We start from the raw sequence: 19217 nt of genomic DNA, 5'->3' as shown, positions 1-19217 counted from the left end.
GTTTAAGAGCGCTGTTTGCAAACGCAGACCACACCGCACCCAACCGGACGGGCCGCGGCCCGTTCACATCAGCGTTTCTATGGAAACGCCTGCTATCAGGAACGAACCACCGGTGTTTTGCGTTACACTCATGCAGCATATTCACATAATACAATATACAGACATACAACATAAACTCTCTCAAAACTTACCCTATACTGCAGTTGCTGGGCCCCCTGAGTTTGTGGGCCATATAGCAGCTGTTATGGCTTCTACCCCTGTAGTCACGCCCCTGCGTATGTTGCCGAACATCTCAATGCCTATCAGATGATCTCCATTTTCTTGGCCCAGTCCAAAGACATCATCAATAAAATCAACTTTGAAGAGAGTTGTAAAATGGTTGTATAAAGTTAAAGACGCGGAGAGTTTATCTCTCAAGTCAAGCTGTCCCCTTCTCAGAACACCCCCTATATTGTGACTGAGGCCAGTTAGGGTGGTGGCACACGTGGTGTTTTGAACCCGTTTTTAAGCAGTCTGTTAAAAAATGAATGCGTTTGTCCGTTTCCCGATTATTTTAATTGAGAATTGGGAAAACTGGTAAAAAACGGATGAGTTTTCAAAAAAAACATGCATTTTTTAACGGACTGCTTAAAAATGGGTTCAAAGTGCCACGTTTGGTGTTTTTTTCATGAAAATTTGAAAAATTGCACCTAAAGTTCTACGCCTCTTAACATCCTAGAAAAAGGAGAGGACGCATAAAATATAACTCCAACATAAAGCAGACATGCCAGAAATATTAGTTATCCAGCTTTCCCGGAAAGCAGAACATTTCAAACTTTGAAAATTAAGAATTTTTCTGAACGAAATGTACAACTTATCACTTAAAGTTTACAACTAACATGAAATACAATCTCAAAATGACCTCTATTCAGAAGTTATAACCAAATATCGTCACACATGTCATTTTCTAAAAATTGAGTCTCTTCACTAAGTTGAAAACAAGTGTGGGTGATAAGGGGTTAAAAGAACAGGACCTAAAAATGACAAAAACATAAATTAAATTTAAAAAATGGAAGTGTTATCCTATTTATCCAACACAGCAACTATCTTGGGTTGTCGCTATCAGACACAGTGGGGCAGAATTATTAAGCTGTCTGAAATTTAGAATATTTCAAGTTGCCCATGGCAACCAATCACGGCTCCCTTTTAAAATATTCATGAGCACTGGTAAAATGAAAGCTGAGCTTTTGTTGGTTGCCATGGGCAACTAAGAATATTTTGACAGTTTGATAAATCTGTCCCAGTCTGGTCTCAGTCTGGCGACTGAAAAAACTGTTGTGTAGACACTGACAGATGATTTTCTTGTATAAATGATATCTATTAACATTATAAACGGCTATGAGTTATATAGATAGTTATAAGAGTAGTACCCCGTTTCCCCGAAAATAAGACAGTGGGGCAGATATACTTACCCGGTCCGTTCTCTGAGGTGGATTCGGGTCCGGCCGGGATTCATCAAGGTAGTTCCTCCGCCGTCCACCAGGTGTCGCTGCTGCGCTGAAAAGCATCTGAACGCACTCAAGTTCTCCGAGCCGGACCAAGTGAAGGTAAGCGCGTCCCAAGCGACACTTTTATTGTTTTAAATGAGGCGGTTTTTCCAAATCCGTCGGGTTTTCGCTCGGCCACGCCCCCCGATTTCCGTCGCGTGCATGCCGGCGCCAATGCGACACAATCCGATCGCATGCGCCAAAATCCCGGAGCAATACAGGGAAAATCGGCGCAAATCGGAAATATTTGGGTAACACGTCGGGAAAACGCGAATCGGGCCCTTAGTAAATGACCCCCAGTGTCTTATATTAATTTTTGCCCTTATAGATGCACTAGGTCTTATTTTCAGGGGATGTCTTATTTTTCCTTGAACAAGAATTTACATTTATTGGTGAAAAAAAATCTACTTCTAAAACATCCTTATAACTCTCCAAACTCTGAACTATTGGAATATTTGGCCCCAATCTCTCATGTTTAGCAAAAGCACTTTCCTTAAATGACATAAGTATCTGAAGTCCAGGTAAGGATCTTAACGTTATCTCTAGTTCTTTTTGTTGTAGCTTCCAGAATTCAATTATCAACTAATATTAATTAATAGCAATATTATTTTGATATCCCTATGTATTATTCCCATAACTATGGCAAACTGTGGGATAAATTAAATGGCAATAATCTAAAATTTTATTAATTATACTTCTTGTTTTATTATTTCCATAAAAAGGATTATTTTTCACAATATCTTTGTCTTTTCGACATAATGAACGTCCAACAATAGATTAATCTCTTGATCTGGTATTAGTCCCATCTCTTTGTTAATTCGCTCCTCAGAGTTCTGTGTAACGTTACAACAAATCCGCTAACCTCATGTTTCTTGCAGACTGTATTTTTAGCATGGATTAGGAATGTTATGTATTCAATCTCATTGCAAACGTCAAAAGTATTCTCATCAGCTTTTCAAAGTACATATCCAGGGACTTAATAACAGAGGCTATGTGGCTGTCTAAATGAGGAACACTGGTTATTTTGATTCATTGTGTTTTCTAATTATATTTACAGGTATGTAGAAGTCACAGTGTCATCTGGATAATATTTGTCTACATGTCCATGCACTAGCACTTGTTCTTATATTTGTACTCTACGGGGATTCCTAAGAAACTCATTACAACTTTCTTAGATTGCATTTACATGAATGTATAATGTATAAGGGAGGAGGGGTGACCTCGTGTACGGAGCAGTGGCACCATAATGCTCGTAGCGGCCATTGCCCTCTATGGGGGACATATGTACGCCGCAAGCCATATGTTCTTGGGAATTCTGCTTTAGTCTAATTATATGTAGTGTCATCATTCAATATATATACATGTAGTGTTTGTAGTGTATTATGTTTATTATCATTGCTTTCTTTAGTTTATTAGCCTGTTCTCGACATTTCAATATTTGAAGTGTTTCACCAATGCAATAATGAAATTGATTTGTAATGCAGAGTTAGATTCACTTTTTGGGTTTCCATCTACTTATGGTTATATTAAGCCCAACTCTCTATGTTGCCCTAGAACACAACTCCATAACCTATCAATATTGCCACCCCTTCTCTGTTTCCTACACTTATCTTTCTATCCACCCTTTACTGCTCATCATGCTCTCATCTATCTTTGTTGGTACCTACTTGTCTATGCACTTTTTATATGTATCATGTAGCTTATTTCTCTCTCTCTCTCTCTTTGGCCAGTAAAAGAAGGAGGTTCAGCTGGAAGGATGAGCACCTAATTCAGATTTTTGATGCAACCTCCCCATTCCACTGCCACTTTACACTTGCTCCTGGGGGAGCAGCAAACATTTAGTCTTCCCATATCTCAGAAGGCTGATGAGGGAAGTGGAGCAGCCACAGAAACTACAACCATGAGCTCCTAACTTAAACGTGAGGTCGGAGCTAACACTGTTTTCATGATTCTGGGAAAATATGAATTGTTATCCTCTGAAATATAAAGTTAAAACTTCAAGGTGATTGATGGACCATGCAGTGTCCTGTTTCACGGACCGACCATAGTGTCCAGTATAATGATACATGATTAAAGGAGTCCTGTTCTGGACACTTTTGTTGGTCTGTGACAAAAAAGTGTGAATCATCTCTATTTCTGACTTCATAATATAGTCTCTGAAGTTATAAGCTCTTCTGTATTCCATCACTAAGAAACCTTTTATGTTAGTAGTTCTATTCAAAAGTTCCCAATAAGATTATCCTTCTTCTGGCTTGGTTTCTCATATAGAATAACTATGGTCCATCATATATTCTCTTTTCTAGAGAATCATATGTATAATCTTACAAAATGCTACTTCTCTATTGAATATACAGAAGGGTTTGTCAATTTTTCACACTTGCTTATTTAACAAGTACATGAATTTCTTTTCCAACTGGCCCGTATTTCATTCCCTCTAGGCAACATTCCATATCTCTCAATATGCTTGAATGCTTACTCATAACAAGCAACAATAAACACAGTCCATGGATATGAACTATTGAAAATCCAGCAGCGGGCTGAGCTCATTTAGCAGATGTTGGAACATGAACAAGCCATTAGGTTTGGGGCAATGTAAGCCGAATATAGAAATTGCTGAAATCTAAATATGTTTGCTGAAAGCCATTAGACTAAGGGATCCTACGGATGGAGGCATAAATCTTTTAGGGCACTGGGTTTGTTGCAAGAGTTAGTACAATTAGTTAGAAGGAACAGGTTAAGTAATTTGTTAGCCAGAATTAAAGCAGATATAAAAACAAGGACCTATTCATGTGGCAGAAGATGCTAAATAGATACAAGCAAACAAAATCAATTAGACAAGGGCGGGCAGATTATTTCACTATGCATTAAGGAGAGATTGTATTCAGTCTACAGCCAGACGAGCACATAACTGAATGGTCTTAAATGGCACATTCTCCCACACCTAACAGCAGGGATGTATAAGGGTATCTGGACATATTGGGGCTCATTTGCTTACTCCATCCCCAGAGTACACCGAAAGTGCTTTGTCCGACTCCAATGCACTGTGCCACGATTCACTAAGATTGTGTGCCTGATATTGTGCATGTGTCGCTTCCCTGCTCAGGTCTGACAGAGTTCATCTTCTATTTTGTGGTGCATAGAAGTGCTTGGGATAGCGACACAATTTGAAAGTTAAATCCCGTGCTGAGTCCGAATCAGTCGGATCATCAGACGGCACGGCCCCCAATTTGTATCGTGTGCGACACAGTCCCAGCGCAGGCGCCAGTCTTTTTGCAAGCAGCAGAAAGTGCTGCCACCGGTAGGCAGAGCTCAAAATTTGCAATGTAAAAGTTGATTTCTGCACTACACAAGTGACATGTCATGATGTCACACAGATAAATTTTTTTCTGCATTGTGTAGGATTCCCATCTGCATGAGGGGAGCTTTGGGTACATCTGTTTTCAAATATTTTTCGCAAAGTTTTTTTAATGTTTTTTTTTTAAATTTCGCCATATTGTTTTTTAATATATAAACGCAAAACATATCAACCAAAACTTACCACTAACATGAAAAACAACATGTCACGAAAAACTGTCTCAAAATCAATTTGATAAGTTAAAGTGTTCAAAAGTTATAACCATATAAAGTGACAAATGTAATATTACAAAAAATGGGCTTCTGCCTTAGGCAGTTCTACAGGACTGGCACATGCAGTGCCATAGCATTACAACCTTGCAGCGCTGGAGACCTGGGTTCAAGTCCCAGGGCCAACATCAGCAAAGAGTTTGTATGTTCTCTCCGTGTTTGTGTGGGTTCCCTCTGGGTCCTCCGATTTCCACCCACACTCCAAAACATACTGGTAGGTTGATTAGATTGTGAGCCTCATTGGGGACAGGGACTGATTTGGAAAGCTCTCTAAAGCACTGCGTAATATAAATAAAGGAATTATTAGGGAAGAAAAATCCAGGAAAATACAGACCTGTGAGTTTTTCTTCAGTTGTTGGGAAAATATGTGAGGGGTTTATTAGAGATGCTAGAGGGTTCTTCAGCTTCTCACTGTACATAACCACCATCCGCATGGGTTTATGAGGAATTGGTCCTGTCAAACTAACCTGATCGGCTTCTATGAGGATGTAAATTCGAGGCTGGATCTGGGGAGGCTGTGGATGTTGTGTATCTGGACTTTTTCAAGTTATTAGATACAGTGCTGCACAAAAGGCAGTTGGTATATCGGCAGCCTCCAGACACTTTAGAGAGACACACAACAAATCCACGAGTCATTTTGTATGGACTGGCTTTGAGAAAGTTTCATGCCCTATAAGAGGGGGAAACATTAAGAAGAAATTATTAAATAGAGAGAGTTACTGGATTTTTGTGATGGAAAGTAGAATACCACAGGGCATGAACAAAAGGCAGGACCTCATATTGAGGTCCGGTACATACCTTTACAACATGCTCATAATAATCCTTTTCTCTTCCTTTTTTGCCCTTCTCCCCCCCCCCCCCTCTATCTCCGACTCTCTGCATTTTCTTCTTTTTCGTGTTTTCCTCCTCCATTTGGAGCTACATGCAGTGTTATATATCTTTTGAGTATAAAAATTCTCAAAACATATTTATCTATCATTAGGCTATAACCGAGTGTTAATAGTCTTAGTTTATAAGGTCCACTTTGTGTATTTTGAAATTTTGATATTCTGCCAACAAGTATTCTTGTATATTTGAAACCCATTGTAACCTGTTTCCAAAGTACATTTCTCTTTTGTCTAACCAATGCAGTTGCTGTACATAGTAACAGTAATGTGTATATTTTATACGTGCAAAGATATTTTAAGGATTGTTTGTTTACCAGAATCGCACGGTCCCGAGCTGTGCTCCCGATCATGTGACTTTAGGGGGAGGAGTCTGTCATGTGATACCGGAGGTACGGCCCGGCCCATGTGACGTAGAGGAAATGAGGGAGTCTCCTCCTCCACATTACCCGGCTGATTAGTTTAAAAGGTGAGTGCAATGTTAGATTAGGTAGGTTATGATTAAGAAGGTTTCCGTCGAAACGCGTTAATCAGCCTGCATCCACGTGTATGTGACATTTTATCTAATAAAAGAAGCGATATTGACAGTGCACCCCTGTGATGTCCTTCGTGCAGTGCCGGTTTACCATTTTCTTTCTCTGCAAAAAAGGTTGGTACATAAAATGAGACTGCTGGGACTTGGGGAAAATCTGTGTATTTGGGTTAGAAATTGTGTTTGTGATAGAGTCATCATTTACATTCACATTGTCAGATTGAGTTGAAGTTATGGGCTGACAAATGGCTAATTAAGGGTTAATATAGATAAATGTAAGGTAACCCATTGGGTCGAGGAAATGAACATTTGAATTATGTTTTTAAATGGTAAGTTTATTGGTTAAACTGATGGAGAAAAAGACTTGGGATATTGGTGGATGGTAAACTTAATTTTAGTGACAGAGCCAGGCGGCTGCTGCAAAAGCAAATAAGATTATGGGATGTATAAAGAGAGGCATAAATTCTCATGATAAGGACATAGTTTTGCCCTTATACAAATCCCTGGTCAGACCACACATGGAATATTGGGGCAGATTTATCAAGTGTCTGAAAGTCAGAATATTTCCAGTCGCCCATGGCAACCAATCACAGCTCCCCTTTAAAATATTCATGAGCACTGGTAAGATGAAAGCTGAGCTGTGATTGGTTGCCATGGGCAACTGGAAATATTCTGGCTTTCAGACACTTGATAAATCTGCCCCATTGTGTACAGTTTTGGACACCAGTGTATAAAAATGACAGAAGAATGATAGAAGAACTAGAATGGATGTACAGGAGAGCAACCAAGGTTATTAGGGAAATGGGGGACTAGAATACAATGAGAGATTACAAAACTTGTGGTTATTTAGTTTAGAAAAAAGATGACTGAGGGGAGACCTGCACTGCATAATGCAGAAATATTTGGTTAGACTTGATGGACTGATGTCTTTTTCTAACCTTATTTAACCCCTTAACGCTCTGCGCCGTAGCTCTACGGCGCAGAGGTATAAGGGATGTATGAAGAGGGCTCACGGGCTGAGTCCTCTTCATACAGAGGTGGGGGTTTTTGCATTTTGCACAAAACCCCCACCGCTAATAACCGCGGTCGGTGCTTGCACCGATCGCGGCTATTAACCCTCTAAACGCCGCCCGCAAAGTCGCGGGCGGCGTTTAAAAGACGGCGGCGCGCGGGCGCCGCCATCTTTTTTTCGATCGCCACGCCCCCGAACGTCATCGGGGGGCGGCGATCGGTTACCATGGTAGCCTCGGGTCTTCTCTTGACACGAGGCTACATGGTTTATGCAGGTTCGTTACAATGAGCCAGTGGCTCATTGTAATGTAAGACCTGCAAAAACGCCATATATTGCAATACTGTAGTATTGCAGTATATGGTAGGAGCGATCTGATCATCTAGGGTTATTGTACCCTAGATGGTCTAAAAAATAGTGAAAAAAAAAAGAAAAAAAAAAGTTTAAAATAAAAAAATAAAATAAAAAAAATTAATAAAATATTAAAAGTTCAAATCACCCCCCTTTCCCTAGAACGGATATAAAACATAACAAACAGTAAAAATCACAGACATATTAGGTATCGCCGCGTCCCAAAATGCCCGATCTATCAAAATATAAAAACGGTTACGGCCGGCGGTGACCTCCGAGGCGGGAAATGGCGCCCAAATGTCCGAAATGCGACTTTTACACCTTTTTACATAACATAAAAAATGAAATAAAAAATGATCAAAATGTCGCACAGACCTCAAAATGGTAGCAATGAAAACGTCGCCTCATTTCGCAAAAAATGACCCCTCACACATTTCCGTGCGCCAAAGTATGAAAAAGTTATTAGCGTCAGAAGATGGCAAAAATTTTTTTTTCTTTTTTGTACACATTCGTTTAATTTTTGAAAATGTATTAAAACACAATAAAACCTATATAAATTTGGTATCACCGCGATCGCACCGAACCAAAGAATAAAGTAGGCGTGTTATTTGGAGCGAAGAGTGAAAGTCGTAAAAACTGAGCCCACAAGAACGTGACGCACGTGCGTTTTTTTTTCAATTTTTCCACATTTGGAATTTTTTTTCAGCTTCGCAGTACACGGCATGTTAAAATAAATAACATTACGGGAAAGTAAAATTTGTTACGCACAAAATAAGCCCTCACACAGGTCTGTACACGTAAAAATGAAAAAGTTATGGATTTTTGAAGTTGGAGAGCGAGAAATGAGCCGGAAAACCCTCCGTCCTTAAGGGGTTAATATGATACACTAGAATGTTAGTCAGTGACTGCAATACTGATCAGATATGACATGAAACAGACAGACAGGTATCTAAAAACTTACAGGTGACACTTACAGGTGTCAACTGCTCCATTGGCTCCAGAACATCAGGCTGGCTTCTCCCAGCCATACCTTGCAACTGCAGAATTTTCCTTAAGATGTCTTCTGCACTTTGCAGTATATCTCTGTACTGCACTCGTAAAATTATGACTGTCACTAAAAATATTGTAACCCCAGGAAACAATATCCAACACTGTATATAATATAGTCCCCTCACAACTGACCACACTGCTGCCTTCTCAAAATGTTATAGTCTACACCAGTGATGGCGAACCTTTTGGAGACAAAGTGCCCAGGCTACATCCAAAACCCACTTATATGTCGCAAAGTGCCAACATGACAATATAAGCAGTAACTTGTTGATCCCAGCTGTATCACAGGTGTGGGATCCTGAGTTCACCAATATAAGAGAAAGATGATGGAGAAATTTGATTGTAGCTTCCCTCCAGGGTTCCCTGAAGAGGAAGAATCAGGGGACCCAGAGCAGGAGCATCTCTATCCACATCTCTATCCAATCCGTCTCTATCCACACCTTCTTGCTCCACCTGTAGTCCTGGCACCCAAGGATGTCACTTTAAAATACCGCTGAGCTTGGCACGTCCTGGGCTGTATTGGATCACAGGAGAAAGCCTTGAGTCCTATCTGGCAAACTCTGTGTTGGGGTGAAGACCTGGGTGCCCACAGAAAGGGCTCTGAGTGCCACCTCTGGCACCCATGGCATAGGTTCGCCACCACTGGTCTATACTATACCCTAATGGATTTATATATATATATATATATATATATATATATATATATATATATATATATATATATATATATTGTAGGGGTTCAGCTCAAATGTGGGGGTCGACAATGATAAAGCTCTCATGGACAGCAGGATTCAAGTTGAAATTGTGCATTTATTCCAGAGAAACAGCAGTATCAAACAAAACATCAAACAAAATCCTTGCCTGTCCGGCTCTAACTAAACACTTGGCGGCCCTCACTAGCCACTGGAGGCTTCTCCCTGCCAGCATGAAACATACGTTCAGTAACCCCGTGTCACTCACGTGTGGCTCTCACACAGTCCAGCTTCTGTGTCTCCAGGTAGAGAGCCCCTTCTGACTGCTCTACACCCTTCTTTAATGGATTGCACACCTGGTGCATTGTTAGACCCATTACAATGTGGAAGCTTTGGTCTGGATCAGTGATCACACTTCTGTACCCACTCCAGCAATTAGAGTCCTGTACCAGGTCTTCCCAGAGACCAACACATGAAAAACGGCTTCCAGTTTGACCCAATTCACATTCTGGTTGCTGTAATACACATAAACACCAATTTTCTCTCCAATTCAATAGTGACCTTGTCATGTCATATGTATATATATATACCTATACATAATGCCTAGTTATTAATGTATTCACCGCTCACCCCTGATTTAACAAAACAAATCATCCACTTATTACTGCATCTATATACTGCACACCACATATTAATATTTATATAGTATAAAGCAAGACCTTATTTATGTGCAGCATCCCCTCATGCTTTAATTTATATGCAGCACCCCCTCACATATTGATTTATATGCAGCACCCCCTCACATATTAAGTTATATACAGCACCCCTCACATATTAAGTTATATACAGCACTCCTCACATATTGATTTATATGCAGCACCCCCTCACATATTAAGTTATATACACCACCCCTCACATACTGATTTATATACAGCACCCCTCACATATTGATTTATTTGCAGCACCCCCTCACATATTGATTTATATGCAGCACCTCCTCACATATTAAGTTATATACAGCATCCCTCACATATTGATTTATATGCAGCACCCCCTCACATATTAAGTTATATACAGCACCCCTCACATATTGATTTATATGCAGCACCTCCTCACATATTAAGTTATATACAGCACCCCTCACATATTGATTTATATGCAGCACCTCCTCACATATTAAGTTATATACAGCACCCCTCACATATTGATTTATTTGCAGCACCCCCTCACATATTGATTTAAATGTACCACCCCAGCATGAATTCATTTATATGCACCATCATGAAATAAAATATTTTCAGCAACCCCACACACATACCTAGGCATCTCTGCTCTGTCATTCTCAAAATCGAAAGAATCTGTATCTCAAAAGATGCAGATGCTATTGCATCAGGTATCAAAGGTATGGGTCTGCTATTACCTACTTTATAGTGGGTGATACCACTAGAGGTGTTGACGCTGATGATAAATAGAAGCCTTTCCATTTATCATAATTTACCAGTGCATGTTTACATATTTATAAATGTAGAATAGCAAAAATAGCGCGGCCACATTATTTTTGTCATTATAAATAACCAAAAATTAGCATCTGCCACCACTAGCAGTGGCTAACAGTTGTTCTTTCAGACTGCTCACACGCATGTCAATGCCATTATATCAATTAAATCTATACATTAACTAGTTTGGGACCAAGCATTTGGCATTTTTGGTATTACCATAACTAAAAAGATGTAACTCTTTTTACTGTATGGGGGCTTGCAGACGTAGTTCAAAAGTTCACAGAAATAGTTGTGGTATTTAAAAGAGAAATTTATTATATTCAATTTGGTACTAATAGTTAACAGGTACTATCAAACTCAAGATATAGGCTTCTGAAGTGAGGTTTAACCTCTAGCCTCTAAAAGTGACTCATCCCAGACAAATATGACTCTTCTCTGCTCATCTGCATTTGTCTTCAGAGGAGATTTTATTTATAGCTTAAATTAATGAGAGTTAACATAAAAGGGAATATTCTTGAAAAGATATTTCATACTTTACCCTTGGGTTTTGCTGGATTAGTGGGGTAAATGCTTGTGACAGATCCTCTTTAAAAGGCATTTTGGAGGTGGCAAAGGTTGAAAAATGGATAAACATCTGTCCATGCTCAGATGATGTATTACACATACTGTAACATAATGTATGGACATCTATGGTTTGAATTCTTTGCCAATGTGGGTTGGATGGGTTCATGCCAATAGGATGACTTTTCACCTACCTAACACAGCCAAATACATCAGCCAAATACATCACTTCATATGGTCATAACTTTGGAACACTTTAACAGACAGTGCTGATTTTGAGCTTGTTTTGTCATGACACATTGGCCCATATGTATCAAAGACTAGTGCAAACTTCGGAGTGTGTCATTTTTTTGGTACACTTTGTTCATGGTGCAGAATTGTGGCGCATGTTATTATATGCACTTTTTTCTGTCTTGTTGGACACAGTGCAGCCACAAAACAATACTGGTGCATATAGTTTATAAATTCTTTTCAGTGCAAAGTCAGACAGAAAAAATGTTTTAATAAATGTGGACTTTTATACCTTATCTTAGTTGAAAAATGTGTGGTCAGACAGTAGGTGTTCTCCTTAAGGAGACAATGCCAATTATGGCCACCTTAAAGGCGTGTCGAGACTTAAAGCCATAGATGCTCCACTAGGGAATAAATATGTGTGATAAATAAATTTTGCATTTACTGTATATACTCGAGAATAAGCCAACATTTTCAGCACATTTTAGGTATATAAAAAAATAAACTTAGTACTCACCCTACTACGTTTATTTTTTTAAGGAGGCACTCTGCTGGGGGTTAAATGTATGAGACCACTCTGCTTGAGGTTAAATGTGTGGGAGCACTCTGCTGGAGGTTAAATGTGTGGGAGCACTCTGCTGGAGGTTAAATGTACGGGGGCACTCTGCTGGAGGTTAAATGTACGGGGGCACTCTGCTGGAGGTTAAATGTACGGGGGCACTCTGCTGGAGGTTAAATAAACAGGGGCACTCTGCTGGAGGTTAAATGTACGGGGGCACTCTGCTGGAGGTTAAATGTACGGGGGCACTCTGCTGGAGGTTAAATGTACGGGGGCACTCTGCTGGAGGTTAAATGTACGGGGGCACTCTGCTGGAGGTTAAATGTACAGGGGCACTCTGCTGGAGGTTAAATGTACGGGGCACTCTGCTGGAGGTTAAATGTACGGGGCACTCTGCTGGAGTTTTAATCTATGGGGGCTCTCTGCTTTTTATGAGTTGGAGGGGCTGCATTTCCCACCCTCGGTTTATACTCAAGTCAATATGTTTTCCCAGTTTATTGTGGTAAAATTAGGTACCTTGGTTTATACTTGGGTCGGCTTATACTCGAGTATATACGTAGTTATTAAAAAATGGAAATTTGGTGAAAATTTTAAATAAACTGCTATTTTTAAAACTTTAACTTTTCTGCTTTTCAGGCAGAAAGTCAAATCCCCCAAATAACTTCATAAGTAACATTTACCTAAACTCTTCTTAATGTTAGCTTGAGCATCATGTTATTTTGAGCTCCTTCTGCTTTTTTTTAGGAAGATAGAAGGCTTAAAATTATACAAATGATTTTTCAGATTTTCAAAATGTATGTTTTGAGGAACCGGATAAGGTTGATGTGACTCTGAGAGGCCCATATGAGAGAGAAAAACCCCTTTAATGACATTTTAAAAAAGGAACCTCTCAAAGAATGTAAAACAGCTTTTATAAAGTTTAATTATTTCACAGGAGTTAAAACAAAATTAGGTAGAATTTGGCTAATTAATACATTTTTCAAACACTTAACATATTCTCAGTGGTTAAAATACAAAAACGCTCCACAAAGTTTGATACCCATTTTCTCCCGAGTACACCAATACCCCATATCTGGTGGTTATAGGAAACCTACCTATTATGGTAAATCGGGTGGTAGATGCACTGGAGTTCTGCGCTTGCGCAGTAGCTCAGGCTCCGGAGCCGATATTGTGCAGCCGCTGGCCTGCGTTCTGCGCATGTGCAGAATTGCAGTTTCGCGCGAGTGCGTGCAGCTGCTCGTAGCTGCGTGCTGAAGCTATTTTGCAGGATGATCAAAGAGGCTACTGGGGCTTTGAGTAGCCACGCCGTGTAGTCTCAGCTCTGGCTACTCCACGGCACAGTAGCCTCTTTAGAAAATTTTCATATTCTCTGATTAAAGATAATAAAAGATATAGTGGAGTAAAGGATTCGCCCTAAAAAGGGCTATCCTTACATATATTAGATGCACCTATCACCGGATCTACCTTAGTAGGTAGATCCGTGGTGGTAGGTTTCCTTTAACTGCTGTATGGGCACACGCCATGGCATTGAAGGGCAGGAGCGCTGTTCAAAGCAGATTTGTATTGTCACTTTCTAAAGGCTATACAATCTTTAATTTTAATGTTTGTTTTTAGAAAATCATCAATTCTGGTTTCATCTTTTTGTGGCCCATTCACCTTACCATAAAAATAATAATTTATCTTTATTCTATGGATCAGTACGATTACAGTGAAATCTTATTTATATATGTAGATTTTAATATATTTTTACAATTTTACTGAAGAAAAGCTGAAGAACTGTTCTTTTCAATAGTACCATTTTGGCGCACACAAATAACTTTTTTTAATTTTTATTTTTGGGTTTTTTCTACGGCGCTCACAGAGTGGGTCAGATAACACAGGTCCTTGCTAGAAGATTCTTGCAAGGTGGATATCCATATGTTGGTATTTTTGTTCTGTGAAGTAAATCCAGAGCTTGCAGGTAATCCCAGAGTATGAGCCTCCACATGTGGAGCATGCCCCGGCAGCCAGCAAACGCTGCATGTATAGTCCATAAAGTAGTTCTGTACGGTGACGTCACCTCTCTATGGTGGGTTGTGAAGGACACTTATCCAATCCAAACCGTTTCCAAGACATAAACGGTCTTCTTTCTTAGGCCCCTTTCACATTTGCGTTGCCCATCACGTCAGAGTCTGATCCGTTTTTTTTAACTCTGTGCATCCTATATATATATATATATATATAAAGGACATACAATACAATAAATTAACCCTATGGTATGACACATCATGTGACTCTTAATTTTAAATTTACTCAATGGGGTGGTGGTCAAAATGTTCTTGTTGCTATTAATCCTATTTTTTTTTTACATATTTTACAGTTTTGGCAAGGAAAAGGTAAGGTTGTTGTAAGAAGCTACAATTAATTGCAGATTTCTATATATATAAAATTGTATATTATATACTGTCAAATATTAGAAAATTGACTTGCTGTATTTGTGGGTATTATCCACGAAGTACGCATTTATATTTATATCCTGGAGGAAGTGCTTCAATGGTTCAACGCTTCCAGATCAGATAAAGTTGTTGTTAGGAAAACTTACGTCTGGAATACTGTACACCACACTGTCTGAGTGCAGGCTGACAGAACAGAGCAAGAGGGCGAACTAACCCTGCGCTGTTCTACCAACTAGACCCTACCAAGGCAGAACCCCCTTGAAGGTAGGGAGCCTCTGCCGCAGGAACCTCCTAACTACCCTGCAAGGCCCTGGGAGGTGAGAGGAAACTAAATAGGTCTGTCAGCCGCTGTGAGGTGGTACGGACAGAAAACTGCAGTGTGGGCGTTAGGACAGCATTCAGACAGAGGGAAAAAACAGGACGAACAAGGATGAAACAAGCAGGATTCAAGACAAGACAACCAAAGCAGACACGAGGAAAGAGAACTAAAGACGTAAAGACGCAGAAAATAGAAAGGTAAGCAAAACCGCCGGGTCACACCAAAGGGTACTTCAAGGTCAAACCACTAGACAAGGGAGCGTAACCTAACTGGTGAATACAATACAATACAAAACAATGCTACAGGAGACCAGGAATCCAGCCAGGCTGTAAGTTCCAGAAGGACAAACACTGGCACAGGTGGAAGGTCCAGATCCAATTTATGCAGCCTGGGGAAGACCGCTAGCATTGTCAGCATGGAGGGTAGAAGGACCAGCAGACGCGGTGTCCCTTCCAGCGGATCTGACAGATGTAGTCTATAAACCTCCAACAAAGAATCAGGTGATGGTAACTAATGACAACCTCACGAATAAAATTGCTAGGCACTCTATTAGTAAAAATACAAGTAATAAAAACATTAGTTACAAAATTACAAAGAATAATTTAACAAAAGGGAATAGACAAACAAGAGGTAGCAGAAATAATAGGAACCTGTGATGATGTCACCCTGGTCACATGACATTACAGCTGCATACAGATATAGGATGGGGAGGAGCTGCTGGATTCAGCCCCAGGAGGCCACGCCCACCTCGACTCGCTGTAGCCATGCTTAGATACCAAGTAAAACTATACAGTTTTACATATGGGAATCTCGGGGGGGGGGGGGAATTTTAGATAAAAGAAAGGTGTCAGAGTTACTAGGGCTCTATGGGAACATGTCACTACCTGTATTTGTGAAAAATGTGGTGACAGGTTCCCTTTAAAAAGAAATGGATAAGTGAACACCTGAGGAATACTCAAAAACAAGTTGACAGTCATTTGCTGTCCAAACACTACACTACTATCTCAACATCAAGGCAAGTTTGAGGGCTCTAAGGTGTTTTCCATAGAGAAAGTTGGAGGGAGGGCAATTATATTGCGCACATCTCTAAAGTAGAAAGTAGGTTGATATTCCTTCTTAAATTCTTTAGCTCCTTCAGGACTGAATAATGAAATTGAGCTTTTAATTAACTGTATTCACATATATAATCGACACCATTGTAGAGCAGTGTATTGAACATATATTAAGTTTCTAATATGGGTTTTGAAAGTAAATACAAAGGGGCATTTTATAGTGCTTGTTATAGATAACTATTGATACCTTCAGCGCATATTTTTATAGAAGGCTAGAGGCCTTTGCAAATTACCCATTCCTCTTTTCCACCTTTTATTTATTTATCCATGTGACTCTCTTTCAGAATGTAAGTATATATTAAATAAAAAACATGTTTTTAGTATTAGAATGCCGATAGAAGTCTTCTCAGTTTGGCTCATTGCATTGTATCACACTTCCTAATTATACTACAGAAGTCTATATAAACCACACACTAACCAAGGAGATAGATTCCCTGTGTAAGACCATTTATGTCTTCGAAACGCGTTGGGTTGGATTAATTTCCTTTACGACCCGCCGTACAGAGGTGACGTCGCTGTAGAGAACTACTTCGTGGACTATACACAAAGCACTTGCCACCGGCCGGGGCATGCTCCACGTGTGGAGACTCATAGTCTGGGATTACCTGCAAGCTCTGGATTTACGTAACAGAACAAAGATACCAACAAATGGATATCCACTTTTTTAACATCTTCTACCAAGGACCTATCTTTTTTTCTTAAACAACTTAAAATTACATCGTTCTAACCTCCAGGTATTTATGTAGACTTACTCTCTCTGTACACCGAGGCTGACATTTCCCTACCATCATGTCATCCATGGATAGTAACTTTGCATATTATTGTTGAGTTGTCCTGCCAGCCATATATTACGTTATTAATCCTTTCAGTGCTGGAATGGTTGTGGTGTTACTGAGTGATATCTGTGAATGTTTTGTTTTTTCTCCAGGTGAATAATTTCATGGAAGTTTACATACAGTATTTAGGCTACTGTTGGTGTTTTATTAAATTTCTAATTTAAATTAAAGGAGGTCCTGTTGTTGATCGAAACCTCCCATATTTGTGGTGCTGTTCTCTCAAATACTCCAGCAAAAATACCAACATATGGATATCCACCTTGCAAGAATCTTCTAGCAAGGACCTGTGTTATCTGACCCACTCTGTGAGCGCCGTAGAAAAAACCCAAAAATAAAAATTAAAAAAAGTTATTTGTGTGCGCCAAAATGGTACTATTGAAAAGAACAGTTCTTCAGCTTTTCTTCAGTAAAATTGTAAAAATATATTAAAATCTACATATATAAATAAGATTTCACTGTAATCGTACTGATCCATAGAATAAAGATAAATTATTATTTTTATGGTAAGGTGAATGGGCCACAAAAAGATGAAACCAGAATTGATGATTTTCTAAAAACAAACATTAAAATTAAAGATTGTATAGCCTTTAGAAAGTGACAATACAAATCTGCTTTGAACAGCGCTCCTGCCCTTCAATGCCATGGCGTGTGCCCATACAGCAGTTAAAGGAAACCTACCACCACGGATCTACCTACTAAGGTAGATCCGGTGATAGGTGCATCTAATATATGTAAGGATAGCCCTTTTTAGGGCGAATCCTTTACTCCACTATATCTTTTATTATCTTTAATCAGAGAATATGAAAATTTTCTAAAGAGGCTACTGTGCCGTGGAGTAGCCAGAGCTGAGACTACACGGCGTGGCTACTCAAAGCCCCAGTAGCCTCTTTGATCATCCTGCAAAATAGCTTCAGCACGCAGCTACGAGCAGCTGCACGCACTCGCGCGAAACTGCAAATACTCGGACGAGTATCTCGCCGGCTCGAGATCGAGCAGTAAATTAATAAAATAAATTGAATAAAGGTATTTTTATTGTAAAAAAAAATATTACACATGTTTGCAGATGTTTTACTTGTAAGAACACATTGAAATAACACTATTCTTCACTTTCCAGGTGTTCGCACCTGTATCCCGCTAAGTAAGGAGATGTTCGGAACATCTGGAATGTGAAGAATATTGTTCTTTCAATGTGTTCTGCACTTAAATGCTCCTGTGTTCACTGTTTTTAATGTTTTAATTCTATTCTTCACTTTGCAGAGGTGCGTGCGTATCTCCGAACCTATCGGGAGACACGCGCGCACACCTGCAATGTGAAGAATAGAATTAAAACATTAAAAACAGTGAACACAGGAGCATTTAAGTGCAGAACACATTGAAAGAACACTATTCTTCACATTCCAGATGTTCGTGCACATCTCTTAACTTAGCGGGAGACACGCGCGAACACCTGCAAAGTGAAGAATAGTCTTATTTCAATGTGTTCTTACAAGTAAAACATCTGCAAACATCTGGAATTTTTTTTTTGCACTGTTCTTTTACTGTTCAGTTTTATTAAAAAAAATGCTCGGGTCTCCCATTGACTTCAATGGGGCTCGTTATTCGAGACGAGCACTCGAGCATCTGGAAAAGTTCGTCTCGAATAACGAGCACCTGAGCATTTTAGTGCTCGCTCATCTCTAATTATAATGCTTTGGATAAAAGAGGGTTTCTAAGTAGTGATGAGTGTACCCAAACCTCACTATTCGGGTCTGTGCTGAACATTGTAGGTTCAGGTCCCCAGAACAGGACATCAGCCAAAAGTTTGGGTTAGTTGTTCAGTCGCACATGGAAACATTGGTTGAGGGGCAGATGAGCATCCAATCAACCAGCGTGCCCATTATGGGCATGGCTGTGATTGGCCAGGCAAGACATGTGACCCTGCTGTATAAGAATAACATTTCCCAGTTATATTACAGAGAGGGTAAGGCTGCAGCTGGAGATAGGGAAAGTGAGGGAAA

Source organism: Engystomops pustulosus, chromosome 3 (assembly GCF_040894005.1).
Source record: "Engystomops pustulosus chromosome 3, aEngPut4.maternal, whole genome shotgun sequence".
NCBI lineage: Eukaryota > Metazoa > Chordata > Amphibia > Anura > Leptodactylidae > Engystomops > Engystomops pustulosus.
The sequence above is the reverse complement of the archived record's forward strand: the minus strand, read 5'-3'. Positions refer to the sequence as shown.